We start from the raw sequence: 27,243 nt of genomic DNA on the forward strand, positions 1-27,243 counted from the left end.
AGTTTTGTTTTGTTAAGGAAGGTAGCCAGTTGAAACATGTGCTGAATCAAAACTATGTTGAGCAACTGGAGAAAATGTAACATTTTACTGCCTTGAAACTCCCGTGAGGTTCTGGTTTTCCACAATGTCAGTCCAGACTCTGAACCTGATGTCACCAGACTGCCTTGTGGAGAACTAACTCTATGGTACAATTGTTAAAGACAATGAGGCAATTCACATGAGCGTGCAAAACTGGGCTAAGGGAGCCCAGCCCAGTTTTGCACGCTCGTGTTAACTAACAGGATAATACCTGATCCCAGTGGCTACATGGCAGCAAACCCACGTGTGAAGCCTCCTGCCTAAATGAGGTTAAAGGAGCAAGCGGCAGGCACACTGCGGGGGAGCGGTGCATAATTGGGGCTCCAGGCTTTTCAGGGATGGAGGCTAAAGAACGGAGTCAGACAGAAGTGACAAGAGTTGATGTTCTAAACTGTCTGGAAAAACTGAAAACTAGCAAATTGCCAGGGCCAGACAGCATCCATCTTAGAGTCCTCAAAGAACTCAAATGTGAAATTGCCAACCTCCTTTCTAAAATATATAACTTATCCCTGCAATCAGGCTCTATACCAGAGGACTGGAAAGTAGCAAATGTAACACCAGTTTTCAAAAAGGGATCCAGGGGCAATCCAGGAAATTACAGGCTGGTTAGCTAAACGTCCGTTCCAGGCAAATTGATGTAAAGCATCCTCAAGGATAAAATTGTTAAGCACATAGAAGAACAGGCCCTGCTGGGAGAGAAGCTGCTGGAAGCAGCATGGCTTCTTCAATGGTAAATCTTGCCTCACGAACCTTTTGGAGTTCTTTGAGAGAGTGTCAACAAGTGTGTGGATAAAAGTGATCCAGTTGACATAGTACATCTGGACTTCCAAAAAACATTCGACAAAGTTCCTTATCAAAGCCTCCTGAGAAAACTTAGCAGTCATAGGATAAGGGGACAAGTACATGTGTGGATTACTAACTGATTGAAGGACAGGAAACAGAGGGTAGGTATAAATTGACAGTTTTCACAATGGAGGGAAGTAAGAAGTGGGGTCCCCCAGGGTGCTTTTTAATTTATTCATAAATGATCTAGAAGCAGGGATAAGCAGCGAGGTGGCCATATTTGCAGATGATGATACCAAACTCTTTCAGGTAGTGAAATCCAAAACAGATTGTGAGGAGCTCCAAAAGGATCTCTCCAAACTGGGCGAGTGGGTGATGAAATGGCAAATCCGTTTCAGTGTTGTAAATTTAAAGTAATACACATTGGGACGAAAATCCCAACTTCAAGTATACACTGATGGGATCTGAGCTTTTGGTGACTGACCAGGAGAGGGATATTGGGGTCCTGGTGGACAGCTCCTTGAAAATGTCGACTCAATGTGCGGCAGCTGTGGAAAAGGCTAATTCCATGCTAGGGATCATCAGGAAGGGGATTGAAAATAAAATGGCTAATATTATAATGCCCTTATACAAAACTATGGTGAGGCCACACCTGGAGTACTGCGTACAATTCTGGTCACCACATGTAAAAAAGGACATTGTAGAACTGAAAAAGGTGCAGAAGAGGGCAACCAAGATGATCAGGGGCCTAGAGCACCTTCCTTATGAGGCAAGGCTACAACATCTGGGGCTATTTAGTTTAGAAAAAAAGATGACTGCAAGGAGACATGATAGAGGTCTATAAAATCATGTATGGTGTGGAGAAAGTGGATAGAGAGAAATTCTTCTCCCTCTCACATAACACTAGAACCAGGGGTCATCCCATGAAATTGATTGCCAGGAATTTTAGGACCAACCAACGGAGGTACTTTTTCACACAACGCATAATCAACTTGTGGAATTCTCTGCCACAAGATGTGGTGACAGCCAACACCTGGATGGCTTTAAGAGGGATTTGGATAACTTCGTGGAGGAGAGGTCTATCAATGGCTACTAGTCAGAGGGCTATAGGCCACCTCCATGCTCAAAGGCAGGATGCCTCTGAGTACCAGTTGCAGGGGAGTAACAGCAGGAGAAAGGACATGCTCTCAACTCCTGGCTGTGGCTTCCAGTGGCATCTGGTGGGCTACTGTGCAAAACAGGATGCTGGACTAGATGGGCTTGGAACAGTCCTTGGGCCTGATCCATCAGGGTTGTTCTTATGTTCTTATATTCTGGGGGGTGGGGTGCAGCACGGCAGTGCTTCCCTGCACCTGACCTCCAGAGCAGCCGGGCAAGCCACCAGTGGACCACAGGAGAGCTGCCATTCGTCTGGGCAGGTGATCTACCTGCCCAGGGAACAGCTACCGATTCTCTGTGGGGAAGGTAAACTTAATCCTCCTTCATCTCAAACAGTCCCAGAGCTCTTCTCTGTGATCATGAGATGAGCTCCAATGGCTGACATCCAGACTTAATTACTACTGAGTAGTCCTATTGTAATTAAGTAGACCTTTAAAGTAACTCCTGAATTGTTCTGTTAAGTAACTTAATCTGGATATCAGCCAAGGTTTTTAACAAATTTAGATACATATGACAAAATAAGATAAACACATGTTGTGCTTCATTCTCCTTGGAACTGAACAACAATCAGGGCAGCCTTGATATGTTCTTGACTGGAGGAGACTGGAGTTTTGTGGTGTCCTTGATAATAATCTAATTGTTTCTATGTATAGGATGTACAGGTATTACATAGATGCTGACCAACTCCAGCTTTCAAGACGCCATCCACAAACTGCCCTACATGTTCTTTTCCTACCTGGGTGTCCCCCTCAGCTTTATAAAATGTAGTAAGCTGCCTTGTACCAAGTCAGACCATTGACCCATCTAGTTCAGTATTGGTCTTCACTGACTGACAGCAGCTCTCTGAAGTTTCAGGCAGGAGTCTCTCCCAGCCCTCCTTGGAGATGCTGCCAGGGATTGAACCTGGGACCTTCCGCAGCTGTTCTACCAATGAGCTACAACCTTGCCTCCAAGTGGTGGGACTTAACTAGGGGACTTACATTAGTGGATGGGAGAAAGGAGGTGACAGCAGAACAACTCTCTTGGCTGAGAAAACAGCTGCACAAAGGTTTTGAGCATGGAGGTGGTCTCAGATATCCACAGTGGGCCTTGTAAGGGACCTGAGCCCTTGGCAGCTGCCTAAAGATGCTGATCCCTGGCAGCAGCCCTGGTAAGTGTTAGAAGTCAGAATTCTAACCTCTTCTGGCCAATAGAGGCATGATGAGATGTTAATAGGTCTGTCTTGTCATTTACAGTCAGTTAGAACTAGGGGTGTGCACACATCAAAATCTGCTATTCGATTTGAGGTCAAATTGAATCACAGACCCCCCAAAATTGATTCATCTAAAGCAGCCATCTTGTCTGGCTGACTTGATGAATAAGCTCCAAATCACCCAGATTGATTCAGGTGATTCATGTGTCATTTTGAAGCCCCTTTTGCTGGGACAATGAGTCTTAAAATTGCACTTTTTTCTTGGAAGAGCTGGTCTACTTATTGGGATCAGTGAGTAGACCAACCCTTTGCTCCAGACTTAGCATATCAGCCTGCATCAGAGGACAGGTCTACCCGGGCTGACATGCTACGTCCAGAGCAGAAGGTTGGTCTACCCACCAATCTCAATTGATAGACCAACTCTCCTGTTTTTCCAGGGAGAGCTGGACTACCAATTGGGATTGGCAGGTAGACCAGCCCTCCACTCTGGTCTCAGTGTGTCAGCCCGCCCTGGAGGACAGGTCTACTCAGGTAAACCTGTCCTCCAAGGTGGGCTGATGTGCTAAGTCCAAAGTGGAGGGCTGGTCTACCCACTAATCCCAGTTGGTAGACCCATTCTCCCCACGGGAGAAATCACTGACCCAAAGCACGGTTTTGAGGCCTGTTTCTCCAGTAAAACAGGCTTCAAATATCATTCAAATTGCCCTAATTGATTTGGGTCAAATCAGGGGTGATTCTCCTCAACTCTAAATCAGACCCTCTATTTTTTAGGACAATTTAATTTGGGGTCAAATCTGCGAATCACTCCCAATTTGACCCAAATCGATTCAACAGTGAATCTATTTGTACACGCCTAGTTAAAACTGTTCAGTTGTTGTTGAAGGCTAGTGCCTGTTTAGGTATCTTGTTTTATGTCTGTCTCATTATGAAATGTTTAGTTTCTTAATACATTTTTATTTGCTTTTTTATCTCAACATACTGTTTCCAGATAATCTCTTGGGCTGAACTTCTTTACCACCACAGTGTACTCTGCTGTGTGAGGACTAATGTTCCTCCTCACACAGTCCCAAAGCTCATGTTGTATTCTATCTAGTAATCTTCTGTGTTTTGTTATACAGAAGTTTGTCCCAGTGGGAATCCTGTAGAGAGTGTGGGGGGTGGAGTTGGAAAGAAAAGGGAGGGAAAGGAGAAGGCAGGAAATTGAGTTGTTTCTGAATACACTTTTAGTTAAATCTATGTAAGATTACTTTGTGTTTACAAGAGAAGCAGTTAAAAAAGCCAACAGTTGAAAGCAATGCAGCAGCATCCTTTATAAACTTCACTAAGGAGATTGGAGAGGGTAACAGCAGCAGCTCTGTTGAGATATATTTGCTACTCACACTTGTATTATACTTTCCTCCAAAGAGCTCAGCACTGCATTTATACAACATTTCAGCACTGTTCAAGGACTGATGCATGTGTGCTTAGTAACAGCACTAGAACATGCGGTCATTAATTATCTAGGACCTCCAAAGATACTGACAAGACCCTAGAACAGCAGCAACAAAAAACACCACCACCAAAACACCCAGCTCCCCACTGATATCTGTGAGAGAGATTTGCAGCATGAGCCTATGGAGTTAGTAGCATCATTGATGGACAACCTGAGTAAAGAATCCATGGGTAATGAGGAACTACAGAAAGGCAACTGGAGCCTGCACACAACTCCCCTAATCCAAACATGAGCACTGTTGTGCAAGCAAGCAAAGGCTGCATTTGCACATCATGCAGATCCATGGGTTCCGCTCCCCACCCCACCCTCATTCTCCTGTCCAAATTCAGATGTAATGGAGAGCAGGTTCTCTTCAATCAGGGAGACTGCAGAGTGGAGGGGGAACTGTTTGTGTAGGCTTCCATCTTGCATGAAGCTCACACATCCAGTGACAGACGGAGAGAGGGAGGAGCTTCCTCTCTCTGCTCCAATTACAGGGAATACATTTGGCAACTTCTGGCCCCTTCAAATCCAGTTTTGCATTACAGGCGAATGGGGTGAAAGTGTCCCCATTCTGCCTGTACTCTGGAAGAAAGGAAAGTGTGTGTGTGTGTGTGTGTGTGTGTGTGTCCTACTCTTAGCCCAGAGTGGTGTAGATGACTAAGTTTATCCTCACAACAACCCTGTGAGGTAGGTTAGGCTGAGGGATAAGTGATTGGCCCAGAATCACCCAGTGAGTTTCATTACTAAATGGGGGATTTGAATTTGGGTCTCCCTAATCCTAGCCCAGTACACTAACAACTACTCCACAATGTCAGTGATGTGTTTCTTCTCTCCCGGAGTGCTTACAAAGTGGGAATGTTTCACCTACTTACACAACAGCACATGTGTAGAGGTACTGCAGGAGCTGCACACAAGCCTCAGTCGCTTCCCCTCAGGTCTTTATTACCCATGCACTTCGTTAATCAGGATGTCAGTCATTCATTATAATAGGCTTAGATGTGCCTCAGTCTGCATGGGGCTGACTGTAGAGCCCATGCTTGAATTCCTCATTGAAATCAATGGGACTCAAAAATGTACAAACTGTAATTGAACCCTGCCTTAAGTGATCTCTCATACAATTTTAGTGTCTTTGTTTTAAAGATGGGGTGGGGGTGGGGTAATATGTAGTGGTACATATGCTGGTAATCTCCAGACTTGATTACTGCAATGCACTCTATGTGGATTGTACGTAGTCCGGAAATTGCAATTGTTACAGAATGGGGCAGCCAAGTTGGTCTCTGGGACATCTAGAAGAGACCATATTACTCCTATGTATAATAAATATAAAAATAAATAAATAAATAAAGTAAAATGTTGAAAAAGCTACACTGGCTACCAATAAGTTTCCGGGCAAAATACAAGGTGCTGGTTATATCCTATAAAGCCCTAAACAGCTTAGGACCTGGGTATTTAAGAGAATGTCTTCTTCACCATGAGCCCCATCGCCCTTTGAGATCATCAGGAGAGGTCAGTCTGCAGCTGCCACCAGTTCATCTGGTGGCTGTGCGGGAACTGGCCTTCTCTATTGCTGCCCCGAGACTCTGGAATACACTACCTATCAAGATGAGAGCTTCCCTATCTCTTTTAAAAAATCCTTAAAGACCTGCCTTTTCACCCAAGCTTTTAAATGTAGTTGTGGTTTTAAACTTTTGTAAGGTTTTTACTTCTGTATTTTAACTTTTTATGTCGTTGTGAGCTGCCCAGAGATGGAAGTTTGGGGTGGCATACAAAGTGTGTTTGTATGTATATCTATGTAATTTATATACCGCCTAATATAGAAATCTCTAGGTAGTGTACAGAATTAAAACAAGATATAAAATATAAAACATTTAAAATTCATAAAAAGATTTTAAAAATCATAATAGAGAAAAACCCATTAAAATTTAAAAATTTGGTTTCAGTTAAAAGCCTGGGGACATAGGTCTTCAGGATCCTCCTAAAAACAAACAGAGAAGGAGATGCTATCTATCAATAACTAACTACCTATCTATCTAGTCTTTAAATTGTGGTTTAAAATTCCAAATATGATACTTCAATTTGTCTCTAATTTTATTTATTTTACATGTTGTATGTTCAGTCTCTGCTTTGTATTTCAGTGTCAAAGTTCTCAGAGAACCAAGTCAAAAGCTATAAAACAACTGGGGAAGGCAAAAAGAGTTTTAAAAGAACATTTTGAAAAGTGTATTGTTGTGTGTGGTTTACTGTAAAGTGGTTGTACTGAGGGACTGTGACCTTGAAAATTCAAGGTTGACAGCATTAGATATTATTACATGTACAATCTGCCTTCCAAAAGGACTTCTCCAGGGGGCAGGATTGTGTTGTGTGTTCGGCTGAGTGGAGGAATGGCATGGTTGATTACTTTGGATATTTACAGAGTCATCATCAACACAATTGACACACATCCATTATCTGCTCACCATCTTGATGTAATGTTTGCCAAGTTGGGGCCATTCACAGAGTGAAAAGGAGGTAATTACATCCAAGTCTTTCCCCCAAGAGTTGCAGCACAGTTCAGCCTCTCCTAGCCTAGTCCAGACCAGAGTGGCCAATAAGGGAAGGAAAGATCCAAGAATGTGTACTGCTAGAAGTCTCTGTCAAGCAGGAACCCTCAAGTGCCTTGATCACTTTGACAAGCAATCACACTGGTGCCCATGGGGGCCTTTTTCTGAGGGCAAATGGAAGCTAGGGGGAGCAATCTCGTTCACATTAAGACCATGGTGAGGAAAAGGGTAAAATTCCTCTCCCCACCCCCACCATGCTGCAGTCTTGATCCATGCAAGACTGATCTGGCTGCTGTTTGCTGAATAAAAAACAAGCACACTAGCCCAGTTTTCTGCTTCAAACAATGTCTAGTTTGACCCATAGAAACTGCAGACTTTGGGACTTCAGTGTCATGCCCAGTGTCATGCCCACCTTTTACTCTTTCTTGCTTCCAGTTTGCTTAACGTCCAGCTTGAAGAAGAATTATGGAGAACTTGAAGCTTGCTTATTACTTTGTGACATTTTAGTTGGTCCTGCACCACCTTGATGTGGCCTTTGGATTTTTACTAATAGACCAACACAGCTACCTATATCATTTTTGCTGTATTACATCCATCTGATTTAAGGGTGAATTTGCATGTTTGTTTGTTTATTTGTTTGCTTATTTACATTTTTATCTCACTCTTCCTCCAAGAAGCCCAGAGCAGCATACATGCTTGTGTTTATCCTCACAACAACCCTGTGAGGTAGGTTAGGCAGGGAGATAAGTGGGTGAGTTTGCATATATTGACATCAATTAATACTTTAAAGCATTGTTTGCATTAATATCCATGTTTTCTCTACCCAACAATATAATTTTCCTCATGTTGTTTCAATCTACTAATTTGTGTGTCTATGTATGTGTAGGCCATCATTAAGTTATGCACAGAATATACAATTGTGCATTATGCTTTGACTGATGGGCAAAAACATGGTTGCAGCTGGTCCATTCTCTGACAGCATTATAAAAGCTAAATAAGTTGATTGTTTTGTTGTTGCAGTCATGAGAACTAGAGTCATACTCTTTTTAAATAGCAGCATATCTTCATTTTTAGCCTACTTTCCTTAAGGAAAGTAAGCTTATGAGATCATCCAGCATTCTGTGTGTGTGTCCATGTGTCCACCCACCCCACTTCAATTTCACAATGCCTGGACCAAATTGGGTACAGTTGTAGGGACACATAGAGGCACCTCAATGGCATAGTTTGTGATGATGTTATCCACCCCATTCAAGATGGCAGATGCATGAACATTTGAAGCGTAACTGGGCTAACTTATGGACCGCCTAACCAATTTGAACCAAATTTGCTGCTATTTTAAGGACACATAGGGACATCTCAAGGGCATAATAATGATATCTCCCTCCTGATTCAAGATGGCAGACACATGAACATTTGAGGCACAAGTGGACTAACTTATGGACCGCCTAACCAATTTGAACCAAATTTGGTACAGTTGTAGTGAGTGATACATAGGGACACCTCAACAGCGTAGTTTGTGATTATGTCATCCATCCCAATTCAAGATGGTGGACATGTGAATGTTTAAGGCTGAAGTGGGCTAACATGTGAAGATGGTAATTATCAATTAAGATTATAGTGAATGGAAAGTGGGCAGATTAGTTCTTACCAGAACAACTTGTTTTTATCTAGAAAAGGTCGCTGTTATGAATGTGTGTCTGCCAGTGCTTATGTCTGTGAAAGAGAGAGAGAGAAAAGGAAAGGGATAAAGGACTGCATCGTGATAGTAATTAATTACAAAGTCAATTACAAATTTCCATGACAGGATGTGTGTGTGTGTGTGTGTGTGTGTGTGTGTGTGTGTGAGAGAGAGAGAGAGAGAGAGAGAGAGAGAGAGATTGTACAACTCTGCTGTAATTTAACAAACATGTCAATATTTATAGTTTGTGAATATTTAAAATGCCAACATTTAAGATCCAGAAAAATGCAATCATGATACATAGATGAAGCCATTTGACCACCTCTTCTCATCTTAAGTATTTTAACTTGTTAAAAATTGTCCAACAAAAAGGCCTCAGTGCTTCGCCTGTCATTTTCAAAGATCCTTTAGTGACATTTCCCTCCAGAGTGAGATCTTAGGGGCGTGGGAGAACTGAAAACATGGAACTGAATGCTGGTGAAAATAAACTTGCGGTGGGGGGGATTACCACTGGCCTTTAAAACAACCCCCACCCAAAAAAACCGAAAATCCTCCGCTAGAAGCTGTGTGCAGCAGATACTGAGAACTGAGGCAGCTTCCTTTGGCTAATACTGAATGTATAGCTTCCCTTTATGCCTTGGGGCTAGTGAAGATTTCTTTACTGAGATGCAATCAGCTCTGACCAATCAGTAATAAGGGTTAATCAGCTGATCGATTGGTCCTGAATAGCTTGGACCTGGCTCCTCTCTGACTGGCTCTGGCCTGGCCTTCGGGCAAGAGGTTGGGAACTTTTAATTAGCAGCAGCTACTCTACTGACTGAATGGTCAACGGGTTCACTACTGAGGCTGCTCTACATGAATAATAATAGAAAACAATGTGACCACAGGAGAGAGCCAAACAGTAGGGCAGCAAAGACACTTGGGCACAGAGAGGCAGGAGATAAGGGGAGTTAATCACAACAGAACCCTAGTCGCTGAATCTTCAGTGATGTCTTTGGGGTTGAATTCCCTTTGTTGTTTGGCACCACCCCACCTTTCTTGTGGAGGCAATTTACCTACACAAAACAATCTGATAATTTGTTTATGACCAGGTCGGAATGCTCTCAAGAAAGCAGGTATTACTTGTAGAGCTGCAAACAGTATTATGGGCAGAGCCAGCTAGCCTGTGAAGTAACATGGAGTCTCTGGAGTAAGAGATCCTAAAGAGAGCACAATTTTCTGTTTTCACTGTCAGTAGAAAACAAGCCTCAGGCAGAAAAAGCCAGGGCAGGGGGGATATTTTGCTTCAGGTATTAAAATATTTTAAGACCAGCAGTGATGGGGGTAGGGGGTGGAATCTCAATAAATTAACTGTGTAAGTTGCTGATGGGAAATCATATTCTACCTTAAACTACAAAAGAAACATAGTAGCATATGTGTGATGAGTGAAATACTGACTACACCATTCTGATATAGCTTTCGTGTGAGTTGATGTAGCTTTCGTGTGAGTGGCCCACTGACCCACCCCAGAATCAACCCTCCATACATGACAAGTTCAGCACACATTACAGCTAGCTGTGTAGCGGAGCATCTCTTTTATGTGGTCAGTTCGATTTTGAGCTAGCAATCAAATAAGGGGCAAAAATCACTCAGGCCGGGCTGTGCAAAGAGCAATACAATGGCCACATTATAGCACATCAAGCTGCAACTTACATTGCACTCACCACAGGGGTGATTTGGAAGTGTGAGAATCTAAGCTGCTTAAGCTTGGGATAATCTGGTTTAACCAAATAACTGGAGTTGAAACCCATCTAGGATGCAAGCCCAAGCTGTTTACTTGGAAATGACTGTCAGCAAGTAAATTGTGACAAATTGTCACAGTCACAAATTGTGGTGCACATAAGTGCATGCAGGGGAGTTGATAGTTACCCTAGGTTTTGGCTGTATGTGTGAGACAGAGTGTGCTATAGAAATTATTCTTCAACTAGTCATACAATATTGAATGCATTGTTGGCAAGCAATGAATATCTATAGAGATATCTGCTTTCTGTGTTTAAGTTATTTGTGACAGAGCATAACATTTTAAATAAATTGGCCAATGTATTGCACTAGGCAAGACTGACAATTCCGACCCACCGGGGCTGCTGCACACATGAATGTCAGCCCCAGTGGTATTGTGCAAGAGCACAGTTACTCAACTACCTAAAACAGTACACAGGCACTGTTGAAACAATGGACAAAGCACTGCACAAGTGCCTGTGCACTATTTTAAGGAGTTTGGCAGCCAGAGGCGCTCTTACCCCTGGACTTCAGGGCCAAAGTCCAGGGCCTCCACACTCACTAGGGGCCCCCAAATTATCTGTCCTGGGTGGTGTGGTTTGTGCCCTAAAGAACCTACGTGTTAAAAAATGATGCTTAACATGCAGCAGGCCTCCAAAGGCCTTTAGGGCCAGGCTCCAAAATTACCTAGGTGCACCTCTTTTGGCAACTGCACTCTTGCACAGCACCACTGAGGCTGACTTTCACATGCACAGCAACCCTGGCAGATCGTAAATTCCAGTCTTGCCATGTGCAACATGTTGGCCAATAACTATTGCTTGTGATATGCTGGCATACTATGATTCCAACATATGTGTATGTTCAGACAACTCCCCCCGCCCCATGTTCACTAAACACTTGAGCGGCGAGTGAGGTCAGTATGGCGAGTGTGGCCAGTAGCCACATGCCACAACATCTGTGTGTAGCCACATTGCACAACACCTTTAGTGTGAGTGCGCATACTGCCTTTTCTCAATGGCAGCAAACATGCAGAAGATGAGAATGCTCCTCCTTATGCATTCACTGAATATGTTTGGGTGGGGTATATAGGACTATAATGTAACATTAAAAGATAGTGGGCCTAATCTGGTAACATTAACCCACTATTAACTCGCAGGTATTTCAAATGGAGAGTCTAGCACATGCTTAAATTTCTCCCATTGAAATCAATAGCTGACTCAGTAAGGAAAATGACTCAGAATAGTCAAAGCAATCCTACTATCACATTAAAAACACAAGTTAGGCATAATTTGAATCGGACTACTTTGAGTCATTTTCCTCATCATGTCAACCAATGTGATTCAGGCTTAGTTCTCGCTGAGGTGATGTTGATAAACCTGTGTCTAAGCTCTACAGACTGCATGTTGAGGCTCTGCCATACAAAAAAGTGGTACAGACACAGAATCTTCCACTAGAATCTTTGCTGGATCATGCCCTTTGATTCCAATTTTCAAGCCTATGATTAGTTAGTTAGTTAGTTAGTTGATTTATATACCGCCCTTCCAAATGGCTCAGGGCAGTTTACATCAAAATAAAATCAATTAAAATCAATTAAGGAAATCAAAACTAAATCAATTAAACAATTAAAATTATTTAAACATTAAAATCATTTAAAATCAACATAAAATTTTAAAACCATAAATCTAATTCAAAGCCTGCATAAATAAATGTGTCTTCAGTGTCTTCAACTTTTTAAAAAAGTTGCCAGAGATGGGGAGGCTCTTATTTCAACAGGGAGTGCATTCCAAAGTCCAGGAGCAGCAACAGAGAAGGCCTGTTCCCAAGTAGCCACCAAATGAGCTGGTGGCAACTGCAGACAAACTTCTCCAAATGATCTTAACAGGCGGTGGGGCTCATGGTGAAGATTATGTTCTCTTAAATACCCAGGGCCTAAGCTGTTTAGGGCTTTATAGGTAATAACCAGCACTTTGTATTTTGCCTGGAAACATATCAGCAGCCAGTGTAGTTTTTTCAGCACAGGAGTAATATGGTCTCTCCTAGATGATCCAGAGACCAACCTGGCTGCTGCATTCTGGACCAACTGTAGTTTCTAGTCTATGTACAAAGGCAGCCCCACATAGAGCGCATTGTAGTAATCCAGCCTAGAGGTTACCAGCATATTTACCACCATTTTGTGGTCATTCATCTCAAGAAATGGACACAGCTGGCGTATCAGCCAAAGCTGATAGAAGGCACCTCTGGCCATCGCTCCAACCTGGGACACCAGGGAGAGGTTCGGATCCAGAAGCACCCCCATATTGCTTACCTGTTCCTTCCGGGAGAGCATGACCCCATCCAGAACCGGCAGATCAAAATCATCTCCTGAGTTCAAACCCCGCACAATCTCAGTCTTATCTGGATTCATCCTCAGTTTGTTATCCCTCATCCAGCCCATCAGCACCTCCAGGCAGCCATTTAAAGAGGTTATGCCTTCTCCTGATGATGTTGACACAGAGAAATAGATTTGGGTATCATCAGCATATTGATAACACCCTGCACCAAATCTGATCATCTCTTCCAATGGTTTCATATAGATGTTAAACAACATCGGAGACAATATGGAGCCCTGAGGGACACCGTAGAAGAGTTCAGATTTTGAAGAACAACAGACTCCAAGAGACACCATCTGGAATCTGACCTTGAGGTAGGAGCGGAACCACTGCAAAGCAGTGCCATGCACATAATGCCATGCATATGAATGAGAAGCTTCTGGGGTAGGTGAATTCTAGCAGCTCTAGAATTCAGTTGTCATATTTGGAGAGTTTTGAAGGGTTTTATTATCCCATTATATGGAGGGAAGGTTAAATTCTTAGTAGTAGATTATAAGTTAAAAAATAGTGGCTGGGTCAGTAGAAGCCCATACAAATGGAGCAATAGGGGGTGGGAAATGAACCACAGGTGCAGCTCGTTCCCACTCCTTTTCCCGCCCCAGCTGCCATGCTCTCCTCGCCTCCCCTACAACATCATTAACCCCAAGCACATAGACTGGTCATTCACCCAGCTTGGAGAACCAGGTGAATGACCAGTCCATGCACCTGGGGTTAATATCACAGTGGGGGAAGCAAAGGAGAGTGAGGCAGATGGGGCGGAAAGAGGAGAGTGGGAAGGAACTGGACTTGTGGGTTGTTTTCTGGTCCGCCTGCCCCACCTGTACAGGCTGTTATTGGGCTGGGTGGGTATCAGTTAGGGCAGTCCAAGACATTTTGATGCCTGATGTGAAGGTCAATATTATGCCTCCCTATTTCACACCCACACTAGAGGCAACAGCCTCTCCCTGCTTCATGGAAGAGTTGCCCATGGTATCAGCAATTCTTTATCCTTGAGATTACAGATTAGACAAGGGTGCTGACAGAGATCTGTCAGAGATTATGAGCAACTATCTAGCTGCTTTCAACCCTGATCATCTTTTTCCAGCAGTACATGCACTTTTGTAAATACAGTCCTGGATACAGTCCATATATCTTTTCTAGAAGTAGTCCTTCTGATGAAAGTCTAATGCATTTTATGAGCATTTATGAGATGTATTTGCACTGAAAACCTATATTGTTTTTATTTATCATATATTATAGGGCTCTCCTCTCCTCTCCACTCCACTCCACTCTGTAATATTTTACTTGCTATACTGTCCCCTAAAGTGAGGTCTCAGCACTGGACTGCTAATCCAGGACATGATCCAACCAGAGTTAGCACATTTAAGTCCCATTAATTTCAAAGGGAGAACTTTAAGCATGTGCTTAACTGGTTGGATGGTGTCCCATTTGTATAAAGTGGTGAAAAGCAGCAAAGCTATCTGACCCATCAATTTGTGAACCTTCCTTTATTTATTTATTTATTTATTTATTCATTCATTCATCCATTCATCTTCTATATACTTATTTCTTGTAGACGGGCCATGCGTGGCAACGTGGTAGGAAGGAGGCAATTGGCTGAGTTTGCAAGCAGAAGCACCTGATTGGGCAGTGGGGATTCCATATGCAGATAGAGAGAAGGAGCCTGTGAGAGCAGAAGTACCATGGTGATTGGGCAGTGGGGATTCCCTATGCCGATAAGGAGGAGGGACCTGTGATGGTTAAGGTCAGTTGGAATGCAGCTGTTACTGGTCGGAAGATGTTCTGGATATAAAAGGATAGCAGGCAGGGGTCTGCAAAAAGATGGGTCCTGAGGGAGGAAAAAAGCCCCTTCAGGAGAAGGAGGATGCCGTTGTGTGAATTAAATGAGGAAACAAGATGAACAAAATATGTTAATTCAGGGAGGGAGAGAAAGAAAAAACATGAAGGGAGTGGGAAGAAAGAGTGGGGAAGAGCGAGTGGAGGAGAGAGAAAGAGAAAAAAGGAAGGGGGAAGAGAGACAGAAGGAAGGGCAAGGGAGTGCTGCGGGGGGCGAGTGAGCGAGCGGGAGCGCTGCGGGGGGCGAGCGAGCAGGAGCGCTGCGGGGGGGCGAGCGAGCGAGAGCGCTGCAGGGGGATGCCACAGGCTCAGTGCACAACTGCACAGATGCTCTGTGCAGGATCAGCTAGTTCTATTTTTATACCACCCTTCCAAAAATGTCTCAGGGCAGTTTACATCATTACTATTGTTATCTATTTTTCATGCTTGAGCACACCTACAGATCAAGAGCTCACAGCATCTCTTGCCTGTTCCCCCTACATTTATTACATGTGGAAGGGATATCATGCTATTGTTGTTGGATTGGGCCTTGCAGGAGTGCTGCGTAATGAATCAATGCAAGAGAGCACACATCTTTGTGTGGAAAGGCCACTTGTGAATGTGTGGCTCTCTTGCAATTTGAACCACATATTCGACCCGGTGCTAGCCACTGAGCCACATGGCTCTCAAGCATTGTTGCTTTAGTTCCTTTCTCACAAAGCTACCACAAAATTCCTTCTGTCTGCTCCATGTGCCAGCAATTGCTGCTTTGCAAAAGCTACAGACATAACAGAAAGAAACAAGGCTAAAGTGCATCCCACAAGCAGCACAACTAGACTCATTCATTCATTCCGGCTGTAATCGTTTTGGATGGTCGCTGAAATGAAGCATATTGTTAAGGCAGACATCAAGAGAACAACCAGGCTTTGAGAAAAGGCAGCGAAAACTCAGTTTTATCCTTTCAAATCTAATCCTGGGTTTCTTTTCTTTTTTTAAAAAAAAATGAAACAAATAAAGAGTCAGAGAGCAGAAATTATGTTATTTAAACTGACACTGCCTAAATGGGAGCCCTTTTTATTATTCCTTTTCTTTCTTTCTTTCTTTCTTTCTTTTTTTGTGATCTCTCATAAACGCACAATGTGTTCATCGCAGACATGGAGCCAACTTCATTACTATTTATATTGCTCTAGACTAGTTGTATGCAGTCAATTCATAATTGTCCAGTTTTTCTAATTAATCACAAAAGATTTTTGTTTTGCCTGCAGCTAGTTCTGGGGTGACTCACAATGGCAAGCCAAAGCTCATACATCAAACACAGACCCTCTTCACTCCAGCCTCCTTCTGCTGGGGAATGCAGTGTGGCTCTTCTTTACCACTGAAGCGCTCACTGGGCATGTGCAGCCTCAGGCAAAGAAGAAACACAGCGATCTGTCCTCTACCGTGCACGTCTTGTTATTTTTATCTGATGCTTGCATTTTCGGCTCCAGCCAGATTCAGATATTTGGGGGAAATTTGCTCATCCAAAGGGTTTGATTCCCTTTCTCTCTTTCCCTTTTTTTATCCAGCTGCTCAAGAGTCTTTTTATAATTTTAAATGAATTGAAACCTGTGCTATGTGTTGCTGAAATGTGCACACTAGTATCAATGATTTCCTAATTAGTCTAGATGAATCAGTGGATGGTCCAAGAGCAATTCAATCTGATAAGTAACTAACTTAAGTATATTTCCATGGCATGCTTAGATGCTTTCTATAACAACAACAATATCAATAAGCAACTCTAAGGCAGCTTCCAGAAGGCTGCGTTGGCAGTACAACCAGAAGTAGCTGCCACTGCAAAGGTTTGGCACTGCCATCTGTAGAATCAAGTGATAAAGCTGTGAAACCCGGTGATGGGGCCAAGAGGATCTGGCCACTAGGGATTATTAGGTCAGGTCCAGCCCCAGAGTTTCAGCCCAGGGTATTGACAGCTCCTGCTACCTGTTACCTCACAGCACGGTCAGGGGCCTTTGCCTAGCCCTGGACCTGGCTCCTTGGGCGCCCTCCTCGAGGGCAGCCCTCGCCCATCTGGACCTCATCATGGGCCAACCAGCCTTTATATAGCCAGGAAGTCCCGCGCATGTTCTCACAATAGTTCCTGGCCTTACTGGGCCAGCAGTGATGTAGTAGTTAGAGTGCTGGACTAGGACCACGGAGACCCGAGTGCAAATCCCCATTCAGCCATGAAACTAGCTGGGTGACTCTGGGCCAGTCACTTCTCTCTCAGCCTAACCTACTTCACAGGGTTGTTGTGAGGAGAAACTCGAGTATGTAGTACACTGCTCTGGGCTCCTTGGAGGAAGAGCAGGATATAAATGTAATAATAATAAATAAAGTACTGGAACTCTCGTGAGACTTCAAAGTCCTGAGAGATCTCCCAATGGAATCTTGTGAGGCAGAAGTCTTGCCTTGCGAGACTACGTCATTTTCATCATCGGATGGCAAAAGGCCATCCGGCCAAGGCGGCCAGTCAAATTCCATGTTTTCAGCTATGCCAGCAGCACAGTCGGCTGAAAAAGGAGACAGGAGTGCCCCCGAATAAAGGGGCACCTCCGGGGTGGGGGAGGAAGAGCTGAGCGTTCAGCGGAGGTCTTATGCAGATCCCTGACAAAAGCTTTTCCTTGAACATTCCACATAAGTCTGTGGCAGGGGAGGGGTAAAAGTTTTCAGTCTCTCAGATTCGAGAGGAGGGGGAGACACCCTACATATAAAACATTTAAAATGTTTTTAATGGGAGTTTTCAAACATGCAGCCCCTACTGGCAATCTGAAGTGTCAGAGCCCAGGAAAATCTTTACCACTTGAGTCTCTTGACTGTACAAACTGGGCTGGCCCTAAATCTAAGCCCAGGGTGAATGGATACGAGAGGAAAAGGGACTTTGCCATGTGCAACATGGCATATCATCAGTACAGGTAAAAGAGCCCTGTTCTCTACTGTGTCTGGTCACCCTATCCAAACCTTGCATTTTCTTTTCTTTTCTTTTAATCACACTATAGGAGGATATATATTTTTATCATAATGGCTTTGAATCCAGTGTGTATAGGCCAACACAAATAGGGTATTACAAGCTGAAGACCTGTACCGCAGGCACCATTTTATTAGAAGTAGTGTTTACATCACACAATATATCCTAAAGTACTTCATATTAAGCTTGGACAAATCATTTGCCTCAGGATGCGAGTATTGTGCTATTGAAATCTAATCCTGTTGTGGATTCTTTTTTACTGCCAAACCAAACATGATGAAATCAGTATCTGGTGAAATAGGAAGGATGAACACCTGAGACATTAAGTAGAACAAAGAGAAACCCATGTAAGTGAGAGTGTACACACACACACACACACACACACACACACACACACACCCCATATCTTCCATCCATATGTCTTCAAGAGGCATAGTACTCTTTTTCTCAATGTGCAGACACATTGCAGATAGGTAAACAGAGCATACCTGTTTAAAATTGTACCTATGCAGCTGGTTTAACCTTTTTTGACATCAGGTCTAAACAAATCTCATAACACTTTTGATACTGTATTCTACATTTTGGAATTCTGAACATGTATCGCATTTGGGAGTTAAATTTGCAATCCACGGAAAAAGACATTGAATACTTCTAAATATTAGAAATATAGCTGGTAGGGAAATGTACATATTGACACAAAGGGTTCCAAAATTATTTGACCTTTAGTGACACAGCCTGTTCACATCACTCACTCTTGATCATCTTTGTGGAGCTGATTTCTCAGAAGTACACGTGTGTTTGTTTATTTGTGCTTTTATTTATTTATTTGTGCTTACTGCTCCATAGTCAAGCTCTTTAAGCAGTTCACAATATAAAAGAATAATAAAATCACAACAAATGTTAAAATCACTACTGATCATCTATATATATAATTCTTTAAGGCATATCCGTGGCTATTCCCGTACATGGCAGCTCTCGCAAGCAGAAGCACCTGATTGGGCAATGGGGATTCCATATGCAGATAGAGAGGAGGAGCCTATGAGAGCAGAAGCACCATGGTAATTGAGCAGTGGGGATTCCATATGCAGATAGGGAGCAGGAGCCTGTGGCACTGTGGTGATTGGGCAGTGGGGATTCCATATGCAGATAGGGATGAGGAGACTGATGGTTAAGGACAGTTAGAATGCAACTCTTACTGGTCGGAAGATGTTCTTGATTGTAACGGAGAGGAATCTATATATTTAAAAGGATAGTGGGCAGGGGTCTGCGAAGAGAGGGTCGTCAGGGATGAAAGAGCCCTTTCAGAAGAAGGAGGCTGCCGTTGTATGAATTAGATGGGAAACAAGATCTGTTAACTCAGGACGAGAGAGAAAGAGAGGGAGGGAGGGAAAGAAAAACAGAGGGGAAGAGCGAGTGGAGGAGAAAGAAAGAGAAAGAAAGAAGAGAGGGGAAGAGAGAAAGAAGGAAGGATGAGGGACGGGCCTGAGCCTGTCAACGGCCTGAGGGGAACAAGCAGCCACGGCGGCACCTATTGGCAGCAACGAAGGGCCCAGTCAACCACTGCTGCTGTTTGGGGCTACCGAGCCCATTGGTGGAGGCAGGCAGGCAGGAAAGGGATGAGTCTGGGCCTGTCAGCGACCTGAGGAGAACATGGTGGTGGCGGCAGCGAGGATGGGCCTGGTCAACCATTGCTGCTGCTGCTCCTGTGGGGATGTGCAGGAGCGGGGCTCAGGTGAGGGTGGGGAGGTCTCTGGGAATAGGGGGCTGCAACTTGGCCAATAGGTGCCAGCAGTGCTGCAGCCGCAACCAAAAGGGGTGAGGCGGATGGAGTAAAGAGATGGAGGAGCGACCAAGAGGGGTGAGGAGGGTGGAAGCAATGGGATGGAGGAAGAGGAACAGGAGTGCGCCTCAGGTGAGGGTGGAGAGATCTCTGAGATGAGAAGGGCTGTGGCAGGGGGTGAGGGGAGCAATCAAGTACTAGCGCGCAGATGCTCTGCACAGGCTAAACTAGTTTATTATATTAATTCTCCTGGGTGTGAATGTGTGTCCCAGAGCCCAGCTGATTGGCTGGGCAGCAGCAGCGCCTGATTGGCTGAGGCGCACCCAGGAGGATTGGTTGCTGCAGCCGCGGCCTGGCTGTGGAGGCCAGAGGTGGCAGGCCCGGCCACGGAGGCAAGGCCCAGGAGGGGGATAAGAAAGTGGGGCGGGGGGCAGAAGTGGCAGTGGGGAGGAGAGATGGCTGGGCCTAGAAGCAGAGACTGGGGCAGAAGGGTAGGGGGAGAGGTAACCGCCGGCCCCAAAGAGTGCACAGATGCTCTGTGCAGGGTCAGCTAGTTATAATTAACATTACTAAACAGTAAACATATGAGGCAAGAATAGACTCAAATGTATCCCAGATTAAAACATCCATCAATTTCAAAGAAAAGATATCTGAAATAAAAGAGTCTTGACTTGCTTTCTCAATGTTAGTAAAGAAGGTGACAGATGAGTTTCTTGGGGCAAAGTGACAGAAGCATCTATAGTGAGGAGCCACCACTGAGAAGGCCAGAGTTCTTATAGCAACCTGGTATACTTCAGGCACTTACAACAGAGCGAGCCTCACAGATTATCTCAATACCAGGACTGGAGACAAGGGTAGCTGCAAAACGCCTAAGGCTCCCAGAAGGGCTCTCCTCTGTGTCCATGGCTTTTGTGTGGTGTGGCAGAGTGACTCTCTCAGGGTCCACCCAGGTAGGGCAGGGCCCATAGAGGGCAATTTGCCACGTCTCCCCCCCCCAAAAAAAAATTATAGTACTTGCCCTGTGGGTAGAGCTGTACTGAGTTGTCCAGAAAGATGAGTGCTCCTGCATAATCACATATAGTCTGAAAGAGAGCCAGTGTAGTGTAGCAGTTAGAGTGCTGAAAGTGGAGTGGGGAGACCTAGGTTCAAATCCCAGTTTTGCCATGAAGTATACTGAGTGACTTTTGACCAGTCACAAGCGCTCAGCCTCATGTTGAGAGAAAATAAAATAAGGGAGAGGAACTGTGTATGCTGCCCTGAATTCCTTAGAGGAGGAGGAAAAACGTAACCAGAGATGGGCGTGTAGATGACTGCTTTGTTTCATCCCTAAAGGAAGCCCCTGTGATGATAGAAGGGACAAGTGGAATCAAGCAGAGATTTTACATAAGTTGACATGTTAAAATAAAATACTTTGGTGGTCAGTTGACCGAATAAAGATGACTGACTGACTTAAAATAAAATACTCAGTTTTTCCTGACAAGTTACCTCTTCACTATTTTTTGGTGAATTTTTCATCTACCCTGGTAGTTGGTCTACCCCTTATTAAAAGATAGGGTGAGAGAGACCTCACAGAGGTGATTTCTTATGTGCCTATGTTGTTTGTTAATATTTATTCATTAATTATATTTTTATACCGCCTAGGTGGTGTACAAAATTTAAAACAATATTTAAAACAATATAAAGGCTATTCACACGATCGCCACCAGGGTGGGGAGGTTGGTAGGGAGAAAGACAGGGTTCTACCTACCTTCCCCACCCCCCAGACGACCATTGGTTTACTGTATGGAGTGCAGCTCACACTCCCACATGATCCATGCTGCTTCAAGCAGTGCGGATCTCCAGAGGCCGGGAAAATGAGTCCCGACCTCTGGATATCCCACAATGCACCACACGACATGCACAGTACATTGGGGGAATCCCCCGTGAGTCGGGCGCTCTAGGCACCCAATTCTGTGTGCACTCGGGCTGCAAGCAACCCAAGCACACATACAACCCCAGCCCCAGGGTGGAGGGTGCACTCACGCCCTCTAACCCTGGTAAAAGGCCAAGTAAAAAAATTGAGGCAAGGCAGTGCCAGGATCAGGTTTTATTCTGGATTTGATCGGCTATGATCCTTTGGGCCCAGCCCAAAGCTGGGATGCCCAAGCCTGGGCTTGGCTGCTCATGTGCACAGCCTCATCGTCTTGCTTATAAATGTTCATTGCTTAGCTCTGCGGAGGTGAGCAAAAAAGAGACTGGGGGTTGGCGGGGGGGGGAAGGGGGGAACCCAGCCTGGAGAATAAAAACCCAGCTAAGTCCAATTTTAAATTAAACAGGGTACCTCTATAAACCTCTGGACTGAGCCTATTGGAGCAACATGCTCAAATCAGTCCACACCTTAAAATATAGAGCAGGATCCATACTATCTAGTTGGTCATGAGTAAGCACCATTCAAACCAATGAGACAAGTTAGTCATTACTAGCTTAAATCCTTTTAATTTCAATGATACTTAGTCATGACTAACTTTGGCTGGACCCTGTCCATTTAATTTAATGTATGACCTAACATGATTTAAATATATATATAAAGATTGAGGGAAAGGTAGGTGTTAGGAGGATCTCATTGGCTCCATGAGAGAGATTTAGTCACCTGCATCACTCTCCCAATGAAATCCATGGACTTCGATGTGCTTAATTCTGAGTTGATTTTGCCAGCACCCCTATGATTTGAAGAGGAATTGACTGGGTTTGGGAAACTCCAGGCAGCAGCACCCATGCCTGCTCCTAACCTTGCTTAGAGCAGAATTGGATACAGCTTTGAAGGCTGGGGCTGGTGGGCGGGGGGGGGGGTGCGCCACCAAATATTAGTCAAATAGACTGAGCAGGCAGAGCTATTTCACACAAAGAGTAATAAGCATATGGAATACATTACAAAGGCAGTTGACGCAAAGCAAATAAATGAGTTCAACAGACACCTAGATTTGTTACTGGAGAACGAGGGAGCTGGATGAAAAAGCAGGAAGGTGGCATTAAAATGGCCTTTTCCTGTTCCCATGGCCTCTCCGGGTGGTTCTTATAGTCTCCTTACACTTAGGTATTGCTTGCAATCTCAGATCAATCAGCACATGTTGTTTTGTAGCTGCCATGTGCACCGTAGTACTTCGGCCCTCTGTTATTGCTGGGTTACACATCAAAGCACCACACCGGCCTGTCCCACGTGCTTTTCGGAAAGGCGTGATCACATTTTCCCAAGTCCTTGGATTCCTGAACTTATTTTCTAGGGATGAAGCAATGAACATGTCCAAACATCTCTCGTTGACTGGACGCAATCAAGAATGCCTGCCCTGGGGCCATTTCCCTCTGTTTCTTCCATACAACACAGTGCTGTACAACCTTTTACCTGGAACAGTCTCACAATAACCCTATGAGGTGGGTTAATAGTAGCAGCCCAAGTGGACATGCACAGTGTGTCCAGTAAAATACTATGAAGTTCCTGGGGAGAAGGACCATCCTCATAATGGCTGATATAGTGCACAGCATCCCATGGGTGTTCCCAGCACTGGGGGGTTGGTGCATGCTCATAAAACTGTGTTCAAGTTGTATGAGCTTTTGCTTTTGCACAAGGGCCAGAAATTGTGCAAATGTAGTTACACAATGGTTGAACCATTATTGCCCATGACTGGACCATCACACAACTGTTTTTTGTGCCATTTCTGGCACTTGTGCAAGAGTGCTCTTGCACAACTGTGTGGGCCGGTTCACACGTAGACTTTAACTGCAGTTAAAGCTGCCAGAGCTTTGAACTCTAGTACGCCCGAATGCACAAAACTACTGTTAAGCCTCAAAAGTTAACTCGAGTTCCCCGACAAACTCCAATTGGGACCTGAGGTTTTCTCAATGGTTCGCTGCCGATAACTGCGGTTTTGCCGCAGAAGAGTTACTCCCAAATGCTGACTCACCCAGAACTGCAGTTAAGTGCTTCTGTCTGACAGCAATCGCCTCTCAGAGATTCAGCACCTCCCCCACATCCTTCCCTCTCTTCCCAGTTCTGTCATGAAATTTAAAGAGATGCAAACCTCCTACTAATACCTGCTGCAAGGCACTGCAAAGCCTTTTGTTTCCCAGTAAAATAAAATCATTCTTTCTATATCTTTGCCAGCACGCACATACCTCTAAAAGCAAGCCACACTTCTACAGCTGCAATCCTATGCAGTCTTACTTAAGAGGAAGCCCAATGAATTAAATCATTTACTTCTGAGTAATCCCAGCAAGCCTGCAAACTGTTCTCAAAACTCATAAGAATGGACAGGCGGGCTGCAGAGCTTACTGGAATGTCCTGGAACTAGAATTTGCAGGCCACAGTTAGTTGTATGTCTGTGGTGTGAATTGGAGTTTGGAAGTTTAACTCCAGTTAGTATTAACTGCTGTTAAAGTGTATGTCTGAAGCTGACCTGTGAATGCAGTTTTACAAGCACACAGCAGCTCTTGCAGTGAGCACCCATAGGATGCTGCACATTATGTCAGCCAGTACACTGTATTTATTTATTATATGCACCAATACTCAACACTGTATAGAGTGACAAAAAGACATGACCCTGCCCCAAAGATCTTGCAGTTTATATCCATATTACCCATCGAGCTTAGAATCCTAAAATAACCGGTTGTGACAGTGGATTCCATGTTTTGTCAGAACTCCCATAATGTTAAATTAGTACTCCAAACTCAGTGATGAATATGGGCAAATATTTTCAATACTCCCATCTCTTCTTGCACACTTCCCTCCAGGATGTATCTGTGGTATAGGCCAATATGTGTGAATTCCTATGCTTATACATACATACATGCATACATACATACATACAATTCTACACCTAAATTCTGAGCAATGAGATGAAGAATTCTCCAACCTGTACAAAGTATTCAAATTAAGCACATTTGCATGACTTATTCTGCTTCTTCTGATCACTGGAAAGGATGGGGTTTTCAAGACACTGAAAAAACACCCACGATATCACTAAAACATTGGCTGTAGTAGTGCATCGGGGAAGCAGCTTGCCTAGGGAGCAAGAGGTTGTTAGTTTGAATCCCTGCCGGTGTGCTTCCCAGACTGTGCCTAGTCAATATATATTTGTAGTCACCTATATTGGGCAGCAATGATATTGGAAGGTGCTGGAGGCAGATGCTCACTTCAGTGTCAGTGGCAAAGGCATCATCTCATACTGTGCAGAAGAAAGGCAATAGTAAACCACTCCTGTATTTTCCATTAGATGCAATTGCATTTTGCACCCAGTATAGGTAAGACTTGAGTCAAGCTCTCTCCAAACCACACCTCTCTCTCCTGAAAAAAGTCTTTCAATTGCCCATTATTCATTCTGTTCCACAGGGGCTTCTTTACCTCAAGGTTCAGTATCCCCTGCAGATGCCCATCCAGCCTTCCTCCATCGCTTTCAAGTAAAAAGAGTCATTTAACTCTCCATATCGAAGGGAAGAGCAAATATCCCTGTTAACAGAAGGAGGGACGGCCGCTTTTTAAATAGCACTGAAAATAGCTAGACCACACATTACAGCTGCCAGCGCTGGTTTTGATGCCTTATTCAGAGATCTGTCCTGGACGTGGCTGCTGTTTATTGGGGTTCTGCAACAACATGGGCAAGGGAGTAGCCTCACATAGGCTGCATTTTAAATATAGCTGTTTACTACTTCAGTCCAACCCCATGGACTTCATGTGTGGTTGCTTGGTTGTTGCCAGGGGCAAAATGTGATCTAAAATATCCACATGAGGGGAGACGGGAATTTCCTTCATCATCAGGATAGAAGGGGGCATATTGTGGGCACAGAAGGATGGAGGCCAGAGACAGAAGCAGCATCCAGATGGGGGAAATGCGAGAGGAGTCACATCAAGGGCTGCAAAGAATGTGGTGGCCTTCTCTGCATCATTGGCTTAGGTGTCGATATGCATTTGTATTTAGAAAGTATTTGTTGTTGGAAAGGCAGGCGCCTGTGGAGATCCAGGAATGGCCACTGTGGGTTGGAGCAGGCAGCCAAATCGAACGAATGGAAGGATTTGTCTGCTCTGTATCAAGGGGTAAAATCTACCACCCCACCTCTTTTGAAGCCATTACTCACTCTGATTTTAACAGAGTGGAGGATTCCACCCACAAGCTGGGCTTTTATTAGAACTCACATATAACCGGAACCCAGAAGGGTCAGTTCAGATAGTCAGCTGCCATTCATCAAGCACAGAGCAATCAAATAGTGGGCACACCAGACTTTGAGGGACTTCTCATCCCCTCCCTTTGTGACTTGAAGCCATGGCCATCTTAGGTTTTGCTTTGGAATAGGACATATTGGCTATCATGACGCGCAACATTCCAGCTTCATAACAATGTGCCCCGGAGCTGCAGTGGACTAGTTCTAAGGCAGCCCTGATGCTCTTCAGAAGCAGTGGTTGTGGAAGCAACATTTCCACAGGTTCCCCATTTGCAACAAAAGCCTGCAGAAACACTGTTTCTGGAACTGCTGCTTCTGATCAAAGTCAAGGTTGCCTTAGAAGCCCACAGCACACCCAGTGTAGATCATTGCAGAGCCATCATGCTGGGCAACACATTAGCCAGTATTTCCCTTGCACCTCTTTATTCCAGTGAAAAACAAGCCCAGCTCATACGTTATGTTCAATACACATACAATCTGTGTACAGTGTATATGTGTACGGATCTGTATGTATGTACAGCTATTCACACATTATCTTCAGTACACAGCAGCAGCAGCACACTTCCTAACTATACCCCGCATTCCGGAGGGCCTGTACACAGCTTCGCTTTTAAAATAAACCCACATACAGTCATTCACACAAAAACATGTACAAGTGTACAAATATCTGAACCCACATACAGTGTAATGCCTGGATCCTGTTAGAGTCATTTGGTAATGCACACTCCAGGATTTGGGTTGTGTGTTCTTAAATTTCTGCCTATATCTTAGTGCATTCAAGCATTCAATGTCATACTTAGAAAGGAGCAAGAGATGCTCAGCTAGCCTCCTCTGTCATCCACAGAGTCTGCCGAAAGTGTACCCTGCTTTTTGCACTATCCACCAGACTGGCTTAAGGGCTTTCACAGTGACTCAGCGAACATTTCCTCATAATTGCAGGTTGCTCATTTTTGTTCTCTGTGTCACCTTTTACATGGCTACTGACAAGGAATAACAGTTATAAAGGCAGATGTCAACACTGGTCACTGGAGCTCTTGCGTCATGTGTTATTTTCCTGTGCGTACCCACCCCCCTCAAGAGCCTCAGTATGTGAGCATAGGGGGTTTCTCTTCACCCATATCCTCCTCCGATGATGATCATTAATCCTTCCCCTTTGCTCTTCCCCAGGATCCAAGGCTGTCACTCTTGCTTCATCCTTCTCCTCCTCCTTCAAGCCCCCTCCCACCCCCCATTTCAAATCTCCTGATACTACTCTGACAGTATTGCAAGAGGGCATCCCTGTCTCATGAGAACTCCCACTGGCTGGGCTTTCCCTTATTTTGCCACACCTCCCTCCTTCCATCTCCATCTGATGGTGGCGCTGTCATTGAGAGATTTTCACATACCCCCCTCAGCCAAGCTCCATGATATGCCTGCCCCCCAGGAAGT

General features: G+C 44.4%; 1 long non-coding RNA gene across 2 annotated transcripts in view; it reads left to right on the forward strand.

The window, feature by feature from the left end:
* The window catches only part of LOC128324432 (uncharacterized), a 67,575-nt gene that overhangs the window by 26,629 nt on the left and 13,703 nt on the right, over positions 1–27,243 (forward strand). Inside the window, exons 4-5 of one of the 2 annotated variants that reach the window (XR_008306852.1) lie at positions 13,235–13,344; positions 14,586–14,774. This is a non-coding gene — a long non-coding RNA (uncharacterized LOC128324432). The remainder of the gene's footprint in view (positions 1–13,234; positions 13,345–14,585; positions 14,775–27,243) is intronic. The other variant, XR_008306853.1, reaches the window with a different exon arrangement.

Source organism: Hemicordylus capensis, chromosome 4, assembly GCF_027244095.1.
Source record: "Hemicordylus capensis ecotype Gifberg chromosome 4, rHemCap1.1.pri, whole genome shotgun sequence".
NCBI lineage: Eukaryota > Metazoa > Chordata > Lepidosauria > Squamata > Cordylidae > Hemicordylus > Hemicordylus capensis.